General features: G+C 53.2%; 1 long non-coding RNA gene across 1 annotated transcript; it reads right to left on the reverse strand.

Annotated features, from left to right (window-relative positions):
* Positions 1 to 3,662: 3,662 nt before the first annotated feature.
* Positions 3,663 to 4,244, reverse strand: LOC134434596 (uncharacterized). The gene is made up of 3 exons (XR_010031886.1): positions 4,184 to 4,244; positions 3,856 to 3,920; positions 3,663 to 3,751 (listed from the first exon to the last, which is right to left on the reverse strand). It is a non-coding gene; the product is annotated as an uncharacterized LOC134434596 (long non-coding RNA).
* Between the last annotated feature and the right edge of the window lie 11,244 nt (positions 4,245 to 15,488).

Below are 15,488 nucleotides of genomic sequence, written 5' to 3' on the forward strand. Positions count from 1 at the left end.
AGCAGGCGGGGCTGGGGCCGAGCTGCGGCGAGCCGGGAAGGGGAGGGGCAGCTCGGGCACGTGGCTCACCCATGAACCTGATGGCCGCTTCTCGCAGGGGCTCCTGTGGGCTCTCCAGGTAGCGCAGGGCCCGGCGCAGGTGCTCGGCCACTCGGCTCCTGTCCTCTGCCAGCTGCAGAGAGCGACAGGAGGGAAGGGTTGGCGCGGGCTCAGCCCCTGGGCCGGGCGCTGCCTGCACCCATCCCCGGCCTTCCCTGCCTGCACAGCCCTGAGGCGCGGCCAGCAGCCGCTGGCCAAGGGCTCCCGAGGGCAGGGGGGCAGAGGGCCGGCTGCTGCCCGCAGAACCGTGTTGCCGCGCCACAGCCCCGCCGGGCCGGGGCTCCATGGGCACCTGACTCAGGCCCGCGGGAGCCTGGAGAACAGCCCGCACGGCCTCTGGGTGCAGCTGCGGGCACAGCTGCCAGCCCCGCACACCCCTGAGAGCACCTCCCTCAGGGGCCTTCTCCAGGCTGAGGCTGGGGCTTGCAGGCCCTCCTTACCAGGAACTCAGCGAGCTTCCACACCTTCTTGTTCTTCAGCAGTCTTTCAAGATCCCTCCTCTTCAGGAACTCAGCCACACAAAGCAGCGTTTCCTGAGAAGCCTGGAGAGCAGTAGAGACATGGACATGGCTCCACTGTGCAGGACACAGCACCCGCGTCCCTGTGCCAAGGCCTTGAGGAGGCTGCAGTCCAGCAGGCACAGGGCAGGAGGCAGCCGAGTCCCCTGCCAGGGGGACAGCAGCAGCCCACGAGTCCTCACCTCTGCCACACGCTGATTCTCATCATGGCAGTGGAAGAACAGTGGCAGCAGGCTCTTGCGCAGGGGTGTCTTCAGGTCCTTTTTTGCCTTTTCCTCTGGATGAGTCACCAATGTTTGGAAGAGCAGTATGGAGATCACCTGCACCTGGCTATTGTCCTGTATGAAAGGAAGAAAAAAAGACCTCAGCATTGGCTGCACGGAGCTCAGCTTGGCGCAAGCCTGTAAATCCACAGGGCATAAAGTGTCTGGGCAGCACCCAGTGGCTGTGGCTGGGAGCAGTGAGCCTTACATGGTCAAAGAGTGGCAGCAGCGCCTCAAGGAGCTGCAGTGTGATGGGGCCAGGCAGCAGCCTGTCACTGTCCAAGATGATAGAGTTGAGTAGCATGACTGTCATGATAACTATCTCTCCATCCCACAGGAGCTCCACAAGACTTTCAGTCAGGCTCTGCATGTTTTTGGTCTGTGCAGAACACAAGTTTATGAAATGCCATCCTGCTGCCGCAGGGCCTGGAGGCCAAAGGCCTGTCCTAAAGCACTTGGGCAGCTGAACCAGGAGGCAGGAGAGCTGGGAGCAGCTGCCCCAGCACCCAAAGCCCTGCCAAGCCCAAGTGACCACATTCCACAGCTCAGCCTCAGCTGCTGACCCCTTCTCACCATGCAGGGATCATCAGTGAGCTTGAGAAGGGCCCTGAGCGCCAGGCGATGCCTCTCCCTGGATTCACTCTGCAGCTGCCTTGACAAAATTTGCAGGACTCTGTTAACGCCACGTTCACTTAAGTCCAGCCACTTGAGGACCTGAAAGGCACAGGGCAGTGACAGGGAGCCGGCCGGCAGGAGCCTGGAGCCGCACGGGGCCGGGCCCAGGCAGCAGCACAGGGCGCGGGCACCGTGCCAGGCAGCTGCGGCTCCGAGAGGGCAGAGAGCTGGGAGGCAGCTCAGCCAGGCAGCGCTGGCCATCAGGCTCACCTCCACAAGGAACGCCAGGGCGGGCAGCTCCCAGCGTGGCTCCTGTGTTCTGAGCAGCCGGAGCAGGTAGCGAGCGATCCGGGAACACAAGGGGATGGAGACACAGCACATCTTCCTGGCAGGAGATAAAGTAACCAAGACTGTGGGACAGGGGGACCAACCTCTGCCAGGACTTACACACACAGGTCTGGTCTTTCCCCAGCATCCTGCAAGGGGCCCTGGGCTATTTGGGAGGCAGCTCCTGGTGGGCACACTCTTCTCCCAGCCTTTTCCAATCTGCTTGGCCATCCCTCAGTGACAAGGCCCTCTGGCCCACGACCTCGGGGACCGTGTGGTGCTCCCTGGGCACAGAGCACAAATGTCAGAGGCAGTGGGGAGAAGAGGGTCTCACCTGGCCAGCAGACCCACGGCATAGTGGTGGGTGTCTGCACACAGCAGCGTGTCCCAGCCACGCTTGCCTTCCATTGACACCACCACATCCTCGTGCTGCATTCGGCAGAGCAGGGACTTCAGAGTCTGCACTGCAAACCTGCGTGCACAGCAAAGCCCAGGTCATGCTGGGAACACTGGCTCCTGCCCAGGGACGTGGCAGGGACAGGAGGAGTGGGATGGAGCACCTGTTGGGGCTGGTGGCAAGGCCGTGCTCTTCCTGGCATCCCTTCCAGAAGGTATCCACTTCCTCTGCCATCTCTTCTGTGCTGAAGAACACTTGGAAGAGCAGATGCACAAATAGGCGAGGGAAATACAGCCTCACTACACGTGGGACACAGGGTACCTGGAGGATCTTCCACATCACCACAGTTGCCTGCAAGGGACAAAGCCCCCCGAGACAGCGCTCAGTGCCGAGGTGTCCCTGTGGCAGGGCCCAAGTGTGGCAGGGAGAGGCCCGGAGAGACCTTGGCAGGGGGAGCACGGGGCCTGGTGGGCCTGAAGCTGCCCCTGGGCCAGGTTTCAGGCCAGCGCCAGAGGCAGGGAGATGCAGTGGGGGAAGGAGGAGGGAGAGCTGCTGGAGAGGCGGCCGGCCTTAGGGCCAGCAAAGGCCAGTTGCAGAAACTCACAGCCAGGCCAAAGACACCCGTTCTGTCCCCATCAGAGGTGCACGTGCTGTGCTCTGGCCAGCTCCCCAGCACATCCAGGAGTATTAGCAGCACTGGCTTTGCAGTCCGGGGCGAGCACATGATGCTCTTCCACATGGTCAAAGCAGCTCTGTGGGGTTAGAGCTCTGTCTCAGGGGGGTCTCAGACACAGCACCATGGCCTGGGCTGCAGTGGGGAACTGAGCTGGCTGCCAGCTCTGCCTCTGCCCACTGGCCCTCAGCACACAGGCAGCCCAGCCCGTGGGGACTGGCCCCTGAGAAGCAGGGAGGGACTATGGCAGCATGCTGGGGGCTGGCAAAGGGGGGAGCCAGAGGACCCTGGAATTCTCTGTGTGTCAGACCACTGGGACAGGCTGTACAGGGTGATGGGCTGCTGAGCCCTGAGCCTTGTGGGCACATGGGCCCTGTACCTGTCACATGATGGGGCCACACGCAGGAGAGCCATCACCACATCAGCGGGCTGTGCCTCTGTCAGATCCAGAAGGGGCCTGTGCAGGTTGTACTCAGGAAACTCACTGGCCACAAGCCACTGGTGGATGTACCTGACAATGGCAGGCACCTGGAGAAGGGAGAGGAGACTTGGAAAGCTGCCAGAGGGAGTCATGTGCCCAGCTGCCCCAGAGAAGTGCTTCCCTTGCCACCACACTGCCATGGCCTCAAGGCTTACAGTGAGCAGCAAGCGTGGTTTAGGAGGCCAAGCAATTGCTGGGAGGATGGATGCCAGGCCACAGGCTGCTTACTTGCTTTGGACTGGAAGGACCCTCCTCCACAAGCATATCCAGCAGGGCAGCACTGCTCTTGGTTTTGAAGATGGGAGGGTATGCTCTGACCACAGTGCCCATGACGCTGGTCTCTTCCTCTTGAATCCTCTTCATGAATTTGCCAGCCATCTGTAGCAGAAGGGCAAGAAGCTGGGCATGTTGCATGGAGTGCTCCACACACAGTGCTGGGCTGAGCAGGGACAGCAGGCCCAGGTCGGGGGGGCTGCAGGTACCTGCCCTGTACAGCGGAAACGGCCACGGCTGGACTCCTGCTCTTGTGTGCGCTCCAGGGCTGCATCTGGCAAAGAGCAAGCGCAGCCAGAGCTGAGGGGCTGCGGGAGAGGCCGGAGAGCACAGCCCAGCCCTGCGCTCCCCAGGCAGGGAGAGCCCCGGGACGCTCCAGGGGATGGAGCACGGCCCCTGCAGGGTGTCTGCCAGGCCCCTCTTCCGTCCTGTCCATGGGCATTTCCCCAGGGGATGGGATGGGATGGGATGGGATGGGATGGGATGGGGCCAAGTTGGCTGCAGGCTCCAGCCCTGCAGCCCAGCTCTGCCCCTCACCCTCCTGCGGTGGTTGGAACGGCACCACCTCTTCAGTCTCCTCTACTGGGGCAGCTCCAGGGCCTTCTTCCTCCTCCTCCTCCACCCAGGCCAGCTTGGGCACTCTCGGGGGTCTCTGCTCCGTGGCTGTGCCTGGAGCGGGCCCCAGCAGCGAGCCCAGCCGGTGCCGCTCCTGCAGGGCCTCCTGCGCCTCACCTGCGGGCGGGACGCGGCGGTCAGCGCTCGGCCCGGGGCCAGCAACGGCCCCCGAGTGCCCCTCACCCGCCCCGGGCCGGCCATGCCCCGGCGTTCCATCTTCGGAACGCGGCACGGGAGGCTCGGGGCCGGCGGCCGCGCTGCCGAGCGGCGGAGCTCGGGCCGGGGAAGCCGCCGCGGAGGCGGCGGGAGCGGCCGCGCCGCGTGTGTCCTCCGTGGGCCCCAGGAGGAGCCGGGGCCGGGGCCGGGGCCGGGCCTGGAGCCTGCCTCGGGTCTGGGGCCGGGCTCGGGCCAGGCGGAGGCAAAGGGCGGCGGTGCCGCCCCGGCCCCCGGCACCGATGCTCGCCCAGCAGCGCCACCGCCAGCACGGCCAGAGCCGGGCGGAGGCGAGACCGCGGCGGGACGGCCGGGGCCGGGCACGGGGCAGCCCCGCCCGGGGCCGGGGGCGGGCCAAGGGCATGGCCCGGCCCATCACGGGGAGAGGGAGGCGGGGAGAGGGGAGGGACGCCGGGCAAGGGACCCCGAGAGAAGGGTGCCCGACAGCGGGAAAGGGAGAGAAAGAGAAAGAAAGAGAATAAGAGAAAGAAAGAGAGAAAACGAATCTGGTTTTGCTGCTTCTTCCGCTGCTGCTGCCGCCGCTGCTGCTGCTGCCGCTGCTGCTGCCGCTGCAACTGAAGCACCGGGGCCGTTCGTCCCCGTGTCCGTTCCCCGCTCGCCCCACGAGCCCCACGTTCGAGCCCCGCGCGCCCGGGGACAGCCCCTCCGTCTGCCCAAACACGGGAACTCTGCAGCGCTGAGCCCAGATGCAGAGCCCTGACTCCTGCACTCTGCCACAGCGATGCCCTCGCTCGCTGCTGGGCATTGTCCTTGCTGAGGGTCAGAAACTGCCAGCCCACCTTCCCTTGGGGCAGGATTCCTACCTGACCCAAGCACTGCATTTACATCTCCAGTGTTGCTTTCCAGTAAAAACAGGGGAAGGAAAACTCTGTGTGGCTCATGGTATTTTAGAGTGCCTAAAAATCACTAAGTCACAGATCTTACAGGTGCTATGCATCTGGAATTACTGGGATGGAGAAGTAGTGCAACATGGAAAAGGGGAGCATAGAAATTAATAGAGGAAAACATCTTGGATTGTTTGTTTCATTTTCATTTCCCTTCTGGAAAGCTGTTTCAGTTTTCCAGGAATCTTCTCCTGTCTGCTCTTCCCAAGAATCTCTCATGGAGAGCAAGGTCGAGCTTCAGTCACAAGATTTTCCATCAGGAAATTATGCCACTGGTGAAATTTTCATTGTGACTGTTTGTGCTGGCTTAGGGCAAATTTTGGGAGGAAACCTCCAAAAGGAGTCCGCCTAGAAAGCAAGTTCAAGCGGCCTCTCCCCCTAGTAGTTCAGGAAAAGACTTCCCTTGAGAAAAGTGAAAAAACCCCAGATTATTTCACAAGTAAACTATTCACAAGCATGAAAAATGAATAATATTAAATAAAACCTCGGACAGTGCTGAAGAGATGGCAAATTCAGAAAGTCCTTTTTGTGGGTTTTAGTTGGCTCACTCGGTCTCTCCTGAGTCCCTCTGGTGCTGGAATGCAGCGTCCCAGATCTCGGGGGGCCACAGGTGTGAGCTGCTGCCGTTGGTTTTCTGGGTTTTCAGTCCAGAGAAAGTTTAAACAATTTCAAGAAAAAGGAAAGTCACAGTCCGAGGAACTTCTCTGCCTAAGCTAGCTAAAACCAAATTGCTAGACCTGGGCTGGGAAGGCATTGGGAAATTTCCAAATCTGGGCACTGGCAGTCCCAGCAAACACCAGAGCTGGATGGTGCTGGAGCCAGAACGTGCAAATTTCAAAACTATGGCTTTCTGTGCCAGCAAATCACTGGACTTGGGCTGTGCTGGCACCAGGTATTTTCCAAATCTGGGTACTGGGGCAGCAAACACAAGATGTGGTCGGTGCCAGAGCCAGTAGCAGAAAGTTGCTGGGTTTTGGCTTTCTGTGCCAGCAAATTGCTGCACTTGGGCAATTTCCCAGCACTGGGAAATTTCCAGATCTGGGCACTTGCGCAGCAAACACCAGATCTGGGTGGTGCTGGTGGCAGCACTGGGAAGCTGCTGGGTTCTGGCTTTCTTTGCCAGAAAATTGCTGCATTTGGGTTGTGCTGGCACTGGGAAATTGCCAAATATTAACTTACTGTGCCAGGAAATTGCTGGAATTATGCTGTGCAGGCATTTGAAAAATTCCGGATCTGGGCACTGACGGTGCCAGCAAACACAACATCGGAGTAGTGTAGGCACCAGGTATTTGCCTGGTTTTGCTTTCTTTGCCAGCAAATTGCTGCACTTGGGCTGTGGCGGCACAGGGAAATGTCCAGATCTGGGCATGGGCGGTGCCATCAAACACCAGGTCTGGGTGGTGACAGTCTTGGCACCAGGAAATTGCTGCCTTTTGTCTTCTTTTTCCAAAAAATTGCTGCACTTGGGCTGTGTTGGAATAAGAAATGTCCAGACTGGGGTACGGGCAGTGGCAGCAAACACCAGATCTTGGCATTGCCGGTGCCGGCAGCAGAAATTGCCAGATTTTGGCTTTCTTTACCAGAAAATTGCTAGACTTGGCTCTGCCAGAACAAGGGAATTTCCAGGTCTGGGCACTGGTGGTGGCAGCAAACACCAGATCTGGGCGGTGCCAGGCCCAGTAATGTTGGAAATGAATTTGTAGAGAATTTTTAAGGTTTGATAGAAGGTTTCTATAGTATGTATACAAGTGTCACGATCCGTCCTTACGAACGCGTTTTGTGGTAGCTTGTGGGTTGATCTCAGAGTGCAAAAAACACCGACACGGTAGAGAGAGTTGCTGCTATAACCAAAACAAATGTACCTTTATTGAATAACCACAGCAAAATGCATTGAGGAGGAACTGGGGGAAAAAGGAAAAATAAGGAAAAAGAGGGAGGAAGAGAAAGGAAGGTATAGAGCTACCAACTGTTTACTAGGCCAGGACTAGACCCAGAGCTAAGCAAACTCATTCAGCCAGGTGACATTGTGCGACATCAGAAGCTGGCAACCATGAGGACTTTGCTGCCAAAAGGTTACAGTTTGCACTGGGCCCAGAAGTGTTTTTCCCTAAGGCAAAGCAAATTGAAATGTGAAGTTCAAAAGCTTCAAATGACTATGAAAGGAAACTGCAGAATAATTTCTGGAAGGGCAGCATTGTCAATGATCATGCAGCCCACCAACAGCTGGAGCTGAATCCAGAATTGCTTCTTCCAGCTGTGCAGGAATTCATTCCACTGGCAAGCACTGGTCCATGGGAACAAATGATCCCCTAGCTCTGGGCTGAATGGCAGCCAGGCTGCAGTGCAGATTGGAGGAACCCTTGTCACTTGTTATTGGCCTCCCAGTGCACTCATCCTTCTGCAAACAAGGGGCAAACAACACAGCTGCACTGCTGTTCCGGATAAATACACATACAGGTGATTGCCAAAGCAGTGCATCATTTCCCAGTGAAATGCACGACCTCTTCTTACCTATGGAATTGTGATTGAAGACATCTGTGAGCCATATCTGTGGGAGATTGCAAAGGAGCAAAGCTTTGGGATTTGGGCACACTTCTCTTGGTTTCTTTGCTCAGGCCGTTGGTGAGCACAGAACACACCTAGGTAAAAAACCTTTGACTAGACAGGATCTTTTGGATCTATTGTCCCCCAAACATGTCAATGTGTGGCCCTGTTACAATGACAAGTTGAAAACAGCAGCACAAATGACACAAAGAAACCATGGCCAAAGAGGAAGAGGAGAGGCCCAATGAGGAAAGGATGTGGTGAGACACTGGCACATGGAGTGAGCTGCACTCCCATAATCTCTAGGCTAGCAGGTCATGGTCTCACATTCTCCTCCTGATTTATTTAAATGTTATTTATTTATTTTTGTTTTTCATCATCAAAATAAAATATATACCATTAAAAATATGTCATCAAAACTTAAAGACAGAATCAAAAGACATTAATTCAAAACTACATCTAAAGATCAGAACATATGTACAGCTGTAACTATCAAGCCTAACACATCAGTCCTATTCTTCAAACACTCTTCACACAGGCGGCAGCTTCTTCCTGAGCTTGGAGGAAAGAGAGCTCTTCTGGACGGGAGGCGAGGACTTTGTGGGTGAGGGAACATCGGAAGTGTCCGGAGCAAACTTCCCAGTAAGACTGTAACCAGCCAGATCTGCAAAATGGAGACACAAAGTTTAACAGAGAGGCAAAGTTTAACAGAGGCCACCATGCAAACCTAAAGCATCCATCTGAAGCTCCATATTTCATGGGACACATTTCCTGGAAATGTCCAAACAGCTGCACAGGGAAACATGCTCCTGCTGGCAGACACTGAGGCAGGCCAGGGCAAACCCTGAGCCACTTGCCCAGAGCTGGCACAGGCACAGCCTGGCCTCTGGGCTGCCCTGGGACAGCAGGGAGCCCAGAGCCCTGTGCTCCCCAGGAATGGCTCAGCTGCACATGCACCCTCCTGCTCCTCTGCCTGCCCCACAGCTCAGCAGCCCCACAGCTCCAGGGGCACTGGCAGCAGCACAGCTCCTTGCAGGGGCACATGCAGGGCACAGCTGTTCCCTGGCAATGTGCACAGCCTCTCTGGGCTGCTACAAGACCCTTCCTGCCAGCAGAGATTGGCCCAGCTCCCCCCTCACCTCTGTGTGAGGCTGAGCCATGACTGCCCTTCATCTTGTCCTCAACCTGGAGTTGCTTCAGGCCCCCCATGCCATGACTAGGAAATGTGGTGGAGAGAGTGGGGGCAGATGCACACCCTTCCTTAGGATTTTGTCATTTTTGGCACAGCATAAAAGGCAAATCTAGAGGTGTCCAACTCAGCGCTTCCTCAGCTTTCTGGAGAACATCTTGCTTTCACCAGCCCAGCATTTTGGAGAGGTTTTCCCGCACGTGTGGAGGCTTGCTGGCAGCACATTCCTTCAGCTGGGTGCCCATCACCTTGCAGAGGGCAGAGGCCAGCTTGGTGGCCACGGTGCGGACGTTGGCGCTCCACACAGGCAGCGCCTTGTTCCCCAGGCAGGGCCAGAGCACAGGCAGGGCGTCGCGCTGGGCGACTTCAGGGCTCCTGGCATGAACCCCCTGCACAAGCACTGCCGGGACAGAGACACAGCTCCTTACCCACCAGCCTTCCTGCAACAAGGATCTGCCTCTGCTTCTGCTTCTTGCCAGCCTCTCTGGCCAAGAGCAGCAAAACAGCACCCAGAGCCCCTTGGTCCAGAAACGGGCAAAGCAGCTGAGCATCTTGGAAACAGAACCACCAACCCCTCAGCACTAATTGCTCCAACCAGAGCCCTTGTCCCCGTGGCAGACTTCCTACCTTTACTAAATTATTTCACAATCTCTGCATGAACAATTAATGAAATGTCCAATTGCCTTTGATTTCCATTAAGAAGTTGTCTAAACCCGCACTGAAGATTTGGAAATGTACCATAGAGAGGAAATGGAGAGATTTCTAATAAAAAGGATGATTCCATTTTTGTAACTTTAATGTCAAGTGCCAGATGCCTAATCTGGCTCCTCCCTTTGCTCAATGGCACGCAGCAAAGGGCAGGATTAGAACGCACCTCAAAACTCCAGCCCACCAGAGATGGCTGCTGCCTGACAGCTGGATTAGAAACATCAGTGACCAGCTGGGGTCTGGCAGAATGCTTATGGGGCTTCCAACAAAGAGCTGTTTCAAACCTCAGGGCATCTCTAGAGAATCACCCAGACCCCATTGTCTTGGCATTTGGGCATCTCCACATTTTAATGCCACTTCCCCTCCCAATGTTAATGGCACTTTTTCTTATATGTCCACTGAAATAGGGGCATGGAGAAAGAAAAATGCTACACAGGGGACTGAAATGTAACCAAAACACGAGTGTTTTCTCATATTGTCTCTGAAATCTCTCTGCCCATTTTCTGAACTGAACTGTATCAAACATGGACAAATGTTTACTAGCAACAGGGTCCTTGCAACAGGCAGATTTGGCTAAGAGATGAAAACCTGAAATGCTCTGGAGACCATTCTTATTTTCTGATCAGACAAAATGTTATTCAGCAGCAATTTAATATTCTGTGGCAGAAGAGACATGATTTTCTCTATGCTGTTAATCCACCAGCAGACATCAACATTGAAAGACCTCCTGCAAGTACCCAAAACCAATTCTGCTAAGCAAGAAAGGGTTATGGTACCCATTTTAAAATGGGAATTCATTTGAATTTAAATGCAATTAAAGACATCAGTGACTACTGAATGTGAGGAACAGCTGTCCGGTCCTGCTAAATCTCAGAGAGAACATCTGCTTTTTCTAAAGTAGTCCTAATTTATGGTTAATTCCTTTATTTGAAAAAGAGATCAAAAGAAGTGCTAAACTAAATGCCCTTTTGCTGGAGATCTATATTTTTCAAATGCTCTTTAAAGGGCCTTTGACATTCCCAATCGCTGAACATGCCCTTTTGAGATTCCTAATGAAGACACAAAGTGTATTAAACCTTGCATTTCAAGATGTTGGCATAATTAGCAGTGGATTTAGCCCCAGTTAAAGCAAGGCTATCAATCATCTTCTCTGCCATATATTGAGATTATCCTTTTTCCATTCCTTGGCTCTTGCTGACAGCAAGCTCCTCTGAGGAATCAATTATCAGCTGCATTTGTAGCATTTTGGGCAGCGCTGACACAGGCAGACACTGTTTGCACACCCTGAAAGGCTCAGTCCAAGGCCACTCTGACAGCACAGGCAGGGAGCCTCAGCACTCTGCTTCTGTCCCTGTGCCCCAGAGGTGCCTTGCACTAAACCTGTGCCTCTGGTACCTCTGTTGAGTTCTGGCCTAAGCTGTGACCCCCAGGCTCTGCACGGTTCAGCCTCAAAACTTTCCAAGAGAAAAACAAGAATTCTGTGAGGACAAAACAAACTGATGCCCTGAAACAGCATTTGCCACCATTTCCCCTCAAAGATCACAGACGTCCCTGAGCTCCCCAGAGAGGAGCCAGCTGGGGCATTTTTAGCCCTCCCTTTGCTGGAGGTGGTTCTGAGATGCCCCAGTGAGAGCTCAGCCCCAGGCCGAGCGCCGCCCCCATCTCAGGTGCTGCCCAGCTCTGCAGCAGCCAGGGAAAACCTGCCAAACCCACCTGCCTTGGCCATGGGGCAGCAGGGACACGCTCAGCACCTCCTGGTTTGGAGGAGCTGCTCTGCTGTCTGCTCACAGGCATTCCCTGTAAATGCTCCCTGGGAAGAGCTCTTGGCTCAGAAGGGGAGGCCATGCCTGTGATACGCTCGGTGACATCCAGCAGGGCTTGGCCACTCAGGTGATTCCATTGGCAGCTGAACTCTTTCAGCAGGGACACTTTATCTACAAGGGAAACACACGTTTCTGCTCACTTTTCTCAGGTCATAGGAGAAAGGGCAGGGCCAACCCCATTTTATAAAATCATGCACATTTCTGCAGATGTTTGAATCCTATTCTTCTTTCCTTCCAGCAGACTTGGCAGGGTTTTAAATTCCAAAAGAAAAGCTCTCCTGTCACATTTGTACATCCAAACTTGTCTGCTGTAGCAGGAACTGTGTTAAAACATTTCACATCAGGGACCTCAAGAGTTCAGTCACATGGAAGCAGTGAAAGGTTTTGCATCCCAGAGCAAAAAGGAAGAGCCCCATACTCGGGACACAGAAAGGCACTGAGTCAGGCAGTTCCTGAGTTCACAGAGCAGCTGGGGAGGAGAAAGTGGAAACTCCCCTTGAAGACCTGCCTCTTCAACACGCCTTTTTTCAGGCATATTCCCCCAGTATGGAATTTTCAGAGCTGACATAAATCTGTGTGGCAAAGGAATTTAGAGCAGCCCTTGCCTATGTAGTTGATTGCTGTGGCCATCTTGCCCCATGCAAAACAACAGGTGGAACAAGGCATCATTGACAGCTGGGTTTACACCTCTTTGTTCTAAAGAAATGAACTTGGTGAATCACAAGTTCCCCTTTGAAAATAGAAGACAAAGAAGAAAAGTGGAAAATAGGCAGCTAATGCCTCTGATGTAGAGCCTCCCAGGTGGCTGCTCTGCAGAAGCTCTGATGGGTCAGTGTCCCTTCATGCCAAAAGCAAAGCTGTTCATTTGGGAAGTCAGACGGGGCCCAAGCAAACTCCAAACCCCCTTTGCCTCTGAACTGTAGCAGAGCTGCAGCCCAGGACTTGCTCTTCAGACAAGCAGCACAGAGCCAAGGGCTCCTGGGACTGCTGGGAAATGCTGATCCCATTCCAGCCTGTTGGGGATGGTGCATAAGGACTGCACCTGCACAGCCTCTGGTGGGTGTCAGCTGCAGTGTTCCACTGACAAGAGCAGCTGTCGAGGCACTCAGCGCTCTCTTGTGCAGGAGAGACAGAGACGAAGCTGAGGAGAGTCCCTGCCAGGGCTCAGCCTTACCCAAATGAGCAATGGATTCTCCCAGTGCTTTCACAGCTGCCCCACCAACCCTGGGATCCTTTGAGTTCAGGTTCTTTGTTATTCCTTCCACCAAACCAATGATCACTGGGTTCAAGGCATCTTTCAGGGCTCCTGTGATTTCAGCCAGCACGTCCAGCGCCCTCTGCTTCACTTTCTTGTGGCTGTCAGATATTCTCAGGACAAAATAATCAAAAATCTGTGAAGAGAACAAGCAACGTGAAAGCTGGATTCAAATGTCCTTGTTTGAAGAGTGGATGTAGCAGTCACCAATGTCAAAGATGAAAGTGATTCTTTCTGTCAGGTCAGCACTCGCTTGCACAATTTCACTGTTTTCCTGTGGGCCACTCACTGGAATGGTGGCACAACCTCATGCTGGCTGAAAGATTTTCTTCTGTTTTTAGGAGGTTTGGCTGGGGACAGAATAGTTCCTATGATATTTCTCTCCATCTATAAATCATTAAATTAATTCCATTTATTAATGCTAAAGAGTACATTTGCTTTGAATGGAAGCAGATGTTTACAATGCCTGGTTTTCTATACAGTTGCCTCAAGTACTGAGGGCAATTACGATTTTGCCAAAACTATGGCTGGAGGAGATATAAGTTTTCTTTTGTTTGTCTCAGAGCCAGTTTCTGGAGAAGTGCAGGGCTCTGATCAACTCTTCCAGGATCCAGACCATTTCTCTAAGTAACAAGTAGACTTCTGAAATGTCATGTGCTGTACAGCTCTCTTTAGAGCAGGTTCAGTCCCTTGACAGCCTCATTATCAGGCACCTTTTCCTGGAAAAAGGGAAAAAGCAGTTACTGGGAGGAGATAGTAGAGATGAGTCCTTAGCTGTTTTCCTCCTTTTCCAAAGAGAAAAAAAGACCCCCAAGAAGGGTGAGCAGTGTCTTTACCAAGAGGAATAGGAACAAGGATGGAAATGAGTAGCCAGAGCTGTGCCTGTGTAAGACAAGATGGAGTATATAGAAGTGTTCTTAAAAAAAGCAGCTGGGTTTAAACCAACCCAGCCTGATACTTCTCTTCCCTATGCAAACCCATTTTTGGTCTAGAGAACAATTGCCATGCTTTCAGGGGCTGGATTCTCTTCACTTCACCCAGCTGGGAGTAGGAGAGAGCAGCAGTTACACCAGCAGAAAATTCTGCCATCATCTGATGAACAGCATCAATAGGCACCTGCCAGATAAATACAGCTGGACTGAAATGCCTTGTCCTGAAGCCTGGACCTGAATTATATTTGTCTGGGTAAGAGGGACTACCGTGTCCCAAACAGCCAGGATGGAGTGCCAAGACATCCTGAATTAACTTTGATGCTACAGGCTTAGGAAAGGAGCAGTGAAGATACCCTACATACTTGGGCACTGTTAGTGGAGATGAGCTGGGGGCTGGTTTTACACAGGTCTAGGAGGAGTTCCACTCCTTCCATCCTTGTCTGAAACCCCTTGGCTTCCAGGAGATGGTAAAGCTTCTGGAGCAGCTCCGTTTCTTCCACAGCTGGAGGTGACGTGACCTGGGCTTGTGCACAGGGTAGGAGGTCTCCATCAGAGGGAGATTTGACCCTGAAAAATAAAACCAAATGAGGACCTGGTGGTGAAAATTATCGTAGCATGGCATCCCCATAGTGGAAATAATTAGCATTGACTCCATGATTCCAGAAGGCTGATCAATCACTTTATGATACTATACTATACTATACTATACTATACTATACTATACTAAAACTCATCGCCCTCACAGACAGTCTGATACAGACAGACCAGATTGGTCAATTGAGTCCAAAACACCATCACTAGTGGCCAATTAAGAAATCACCCTTTGGTAAACAAATCTCCATAACACATTCCACGTGTTCACAACAACGGGTGCAGCAAGTGAAGATAAGAATTGTTTCTCATTCTTTTCTCTGATCTTCTCACAGCCTTCTCCAGGAAAAAGCCTGGGAAAGTTGTGCCTGCTGCTCTCTATGGAAAGAGCTACAGCCACAGTCAATACCTTCACTTAATTATGAGCAAAACAACTTGAGCAGCTTTCCTAATTATGTGATTTCAAGCTGGAAAGTCATGAGGGTCTGAAGAACAACATGGACCTCATGACAATCATTACAGGAGACAATCTGCAAGTGACATTCTCACCACTGCTCCCTCAGGAAAACCAAGGATGAGATGCATCTGATCTATCTTCAGATGGCTGCCAGGGCACACAGGTCACATTGCTTTACGGAGAAAGAGAGACACTACTGCCAAGTTTAAATGCCTCCTCATATGGGACGTGTGTGTCTTAGAATAAGGGAACTCATCACTCTGGAGAAATGTCTCTATAACCAGGCATGACAATCTGGAAAAGTAGCTCAGATGCATCTGAACAGATAAACAGGGCCATATTTGAAGGATTCAGAAAATCAGTAACAGAGATAAAAACAAAAGCCGGACATCCCAGAACTACGCTCACACTTCATTGGCTTCCCTGGAGACCAGATGCACAGCTTCACAACCCCACTGGGAACAATTCTCCTGATCAACCTGTCTCTTCCATGAGCACAGGAAGATGCCAGCTATGCTACTGAGGCATGTGGTCACTTTCCTGCCACTGCTGAGCAGGACAGAGCTAAATAAATCCCCCCTGCTATCAGAGGAGAACAGGTACAAGCAGC

The sequence above is a fragment of the Melospiza melodia genome, unplaced genomic scaffold (genome assembly GCF_035770615.1).
Source record: "Melospiza melodia melodia isolate bMelMel2 unplaced genomic scaffold, bMelMel2.pri scaffold_44, whole genome shotgun sequence".
Taxonomy (NCBI): Eukaryota; Metazoa; Chordata; class Aves; order Passeriformes; family Passerellidae; genus Melospiza; species Melospiza melodia.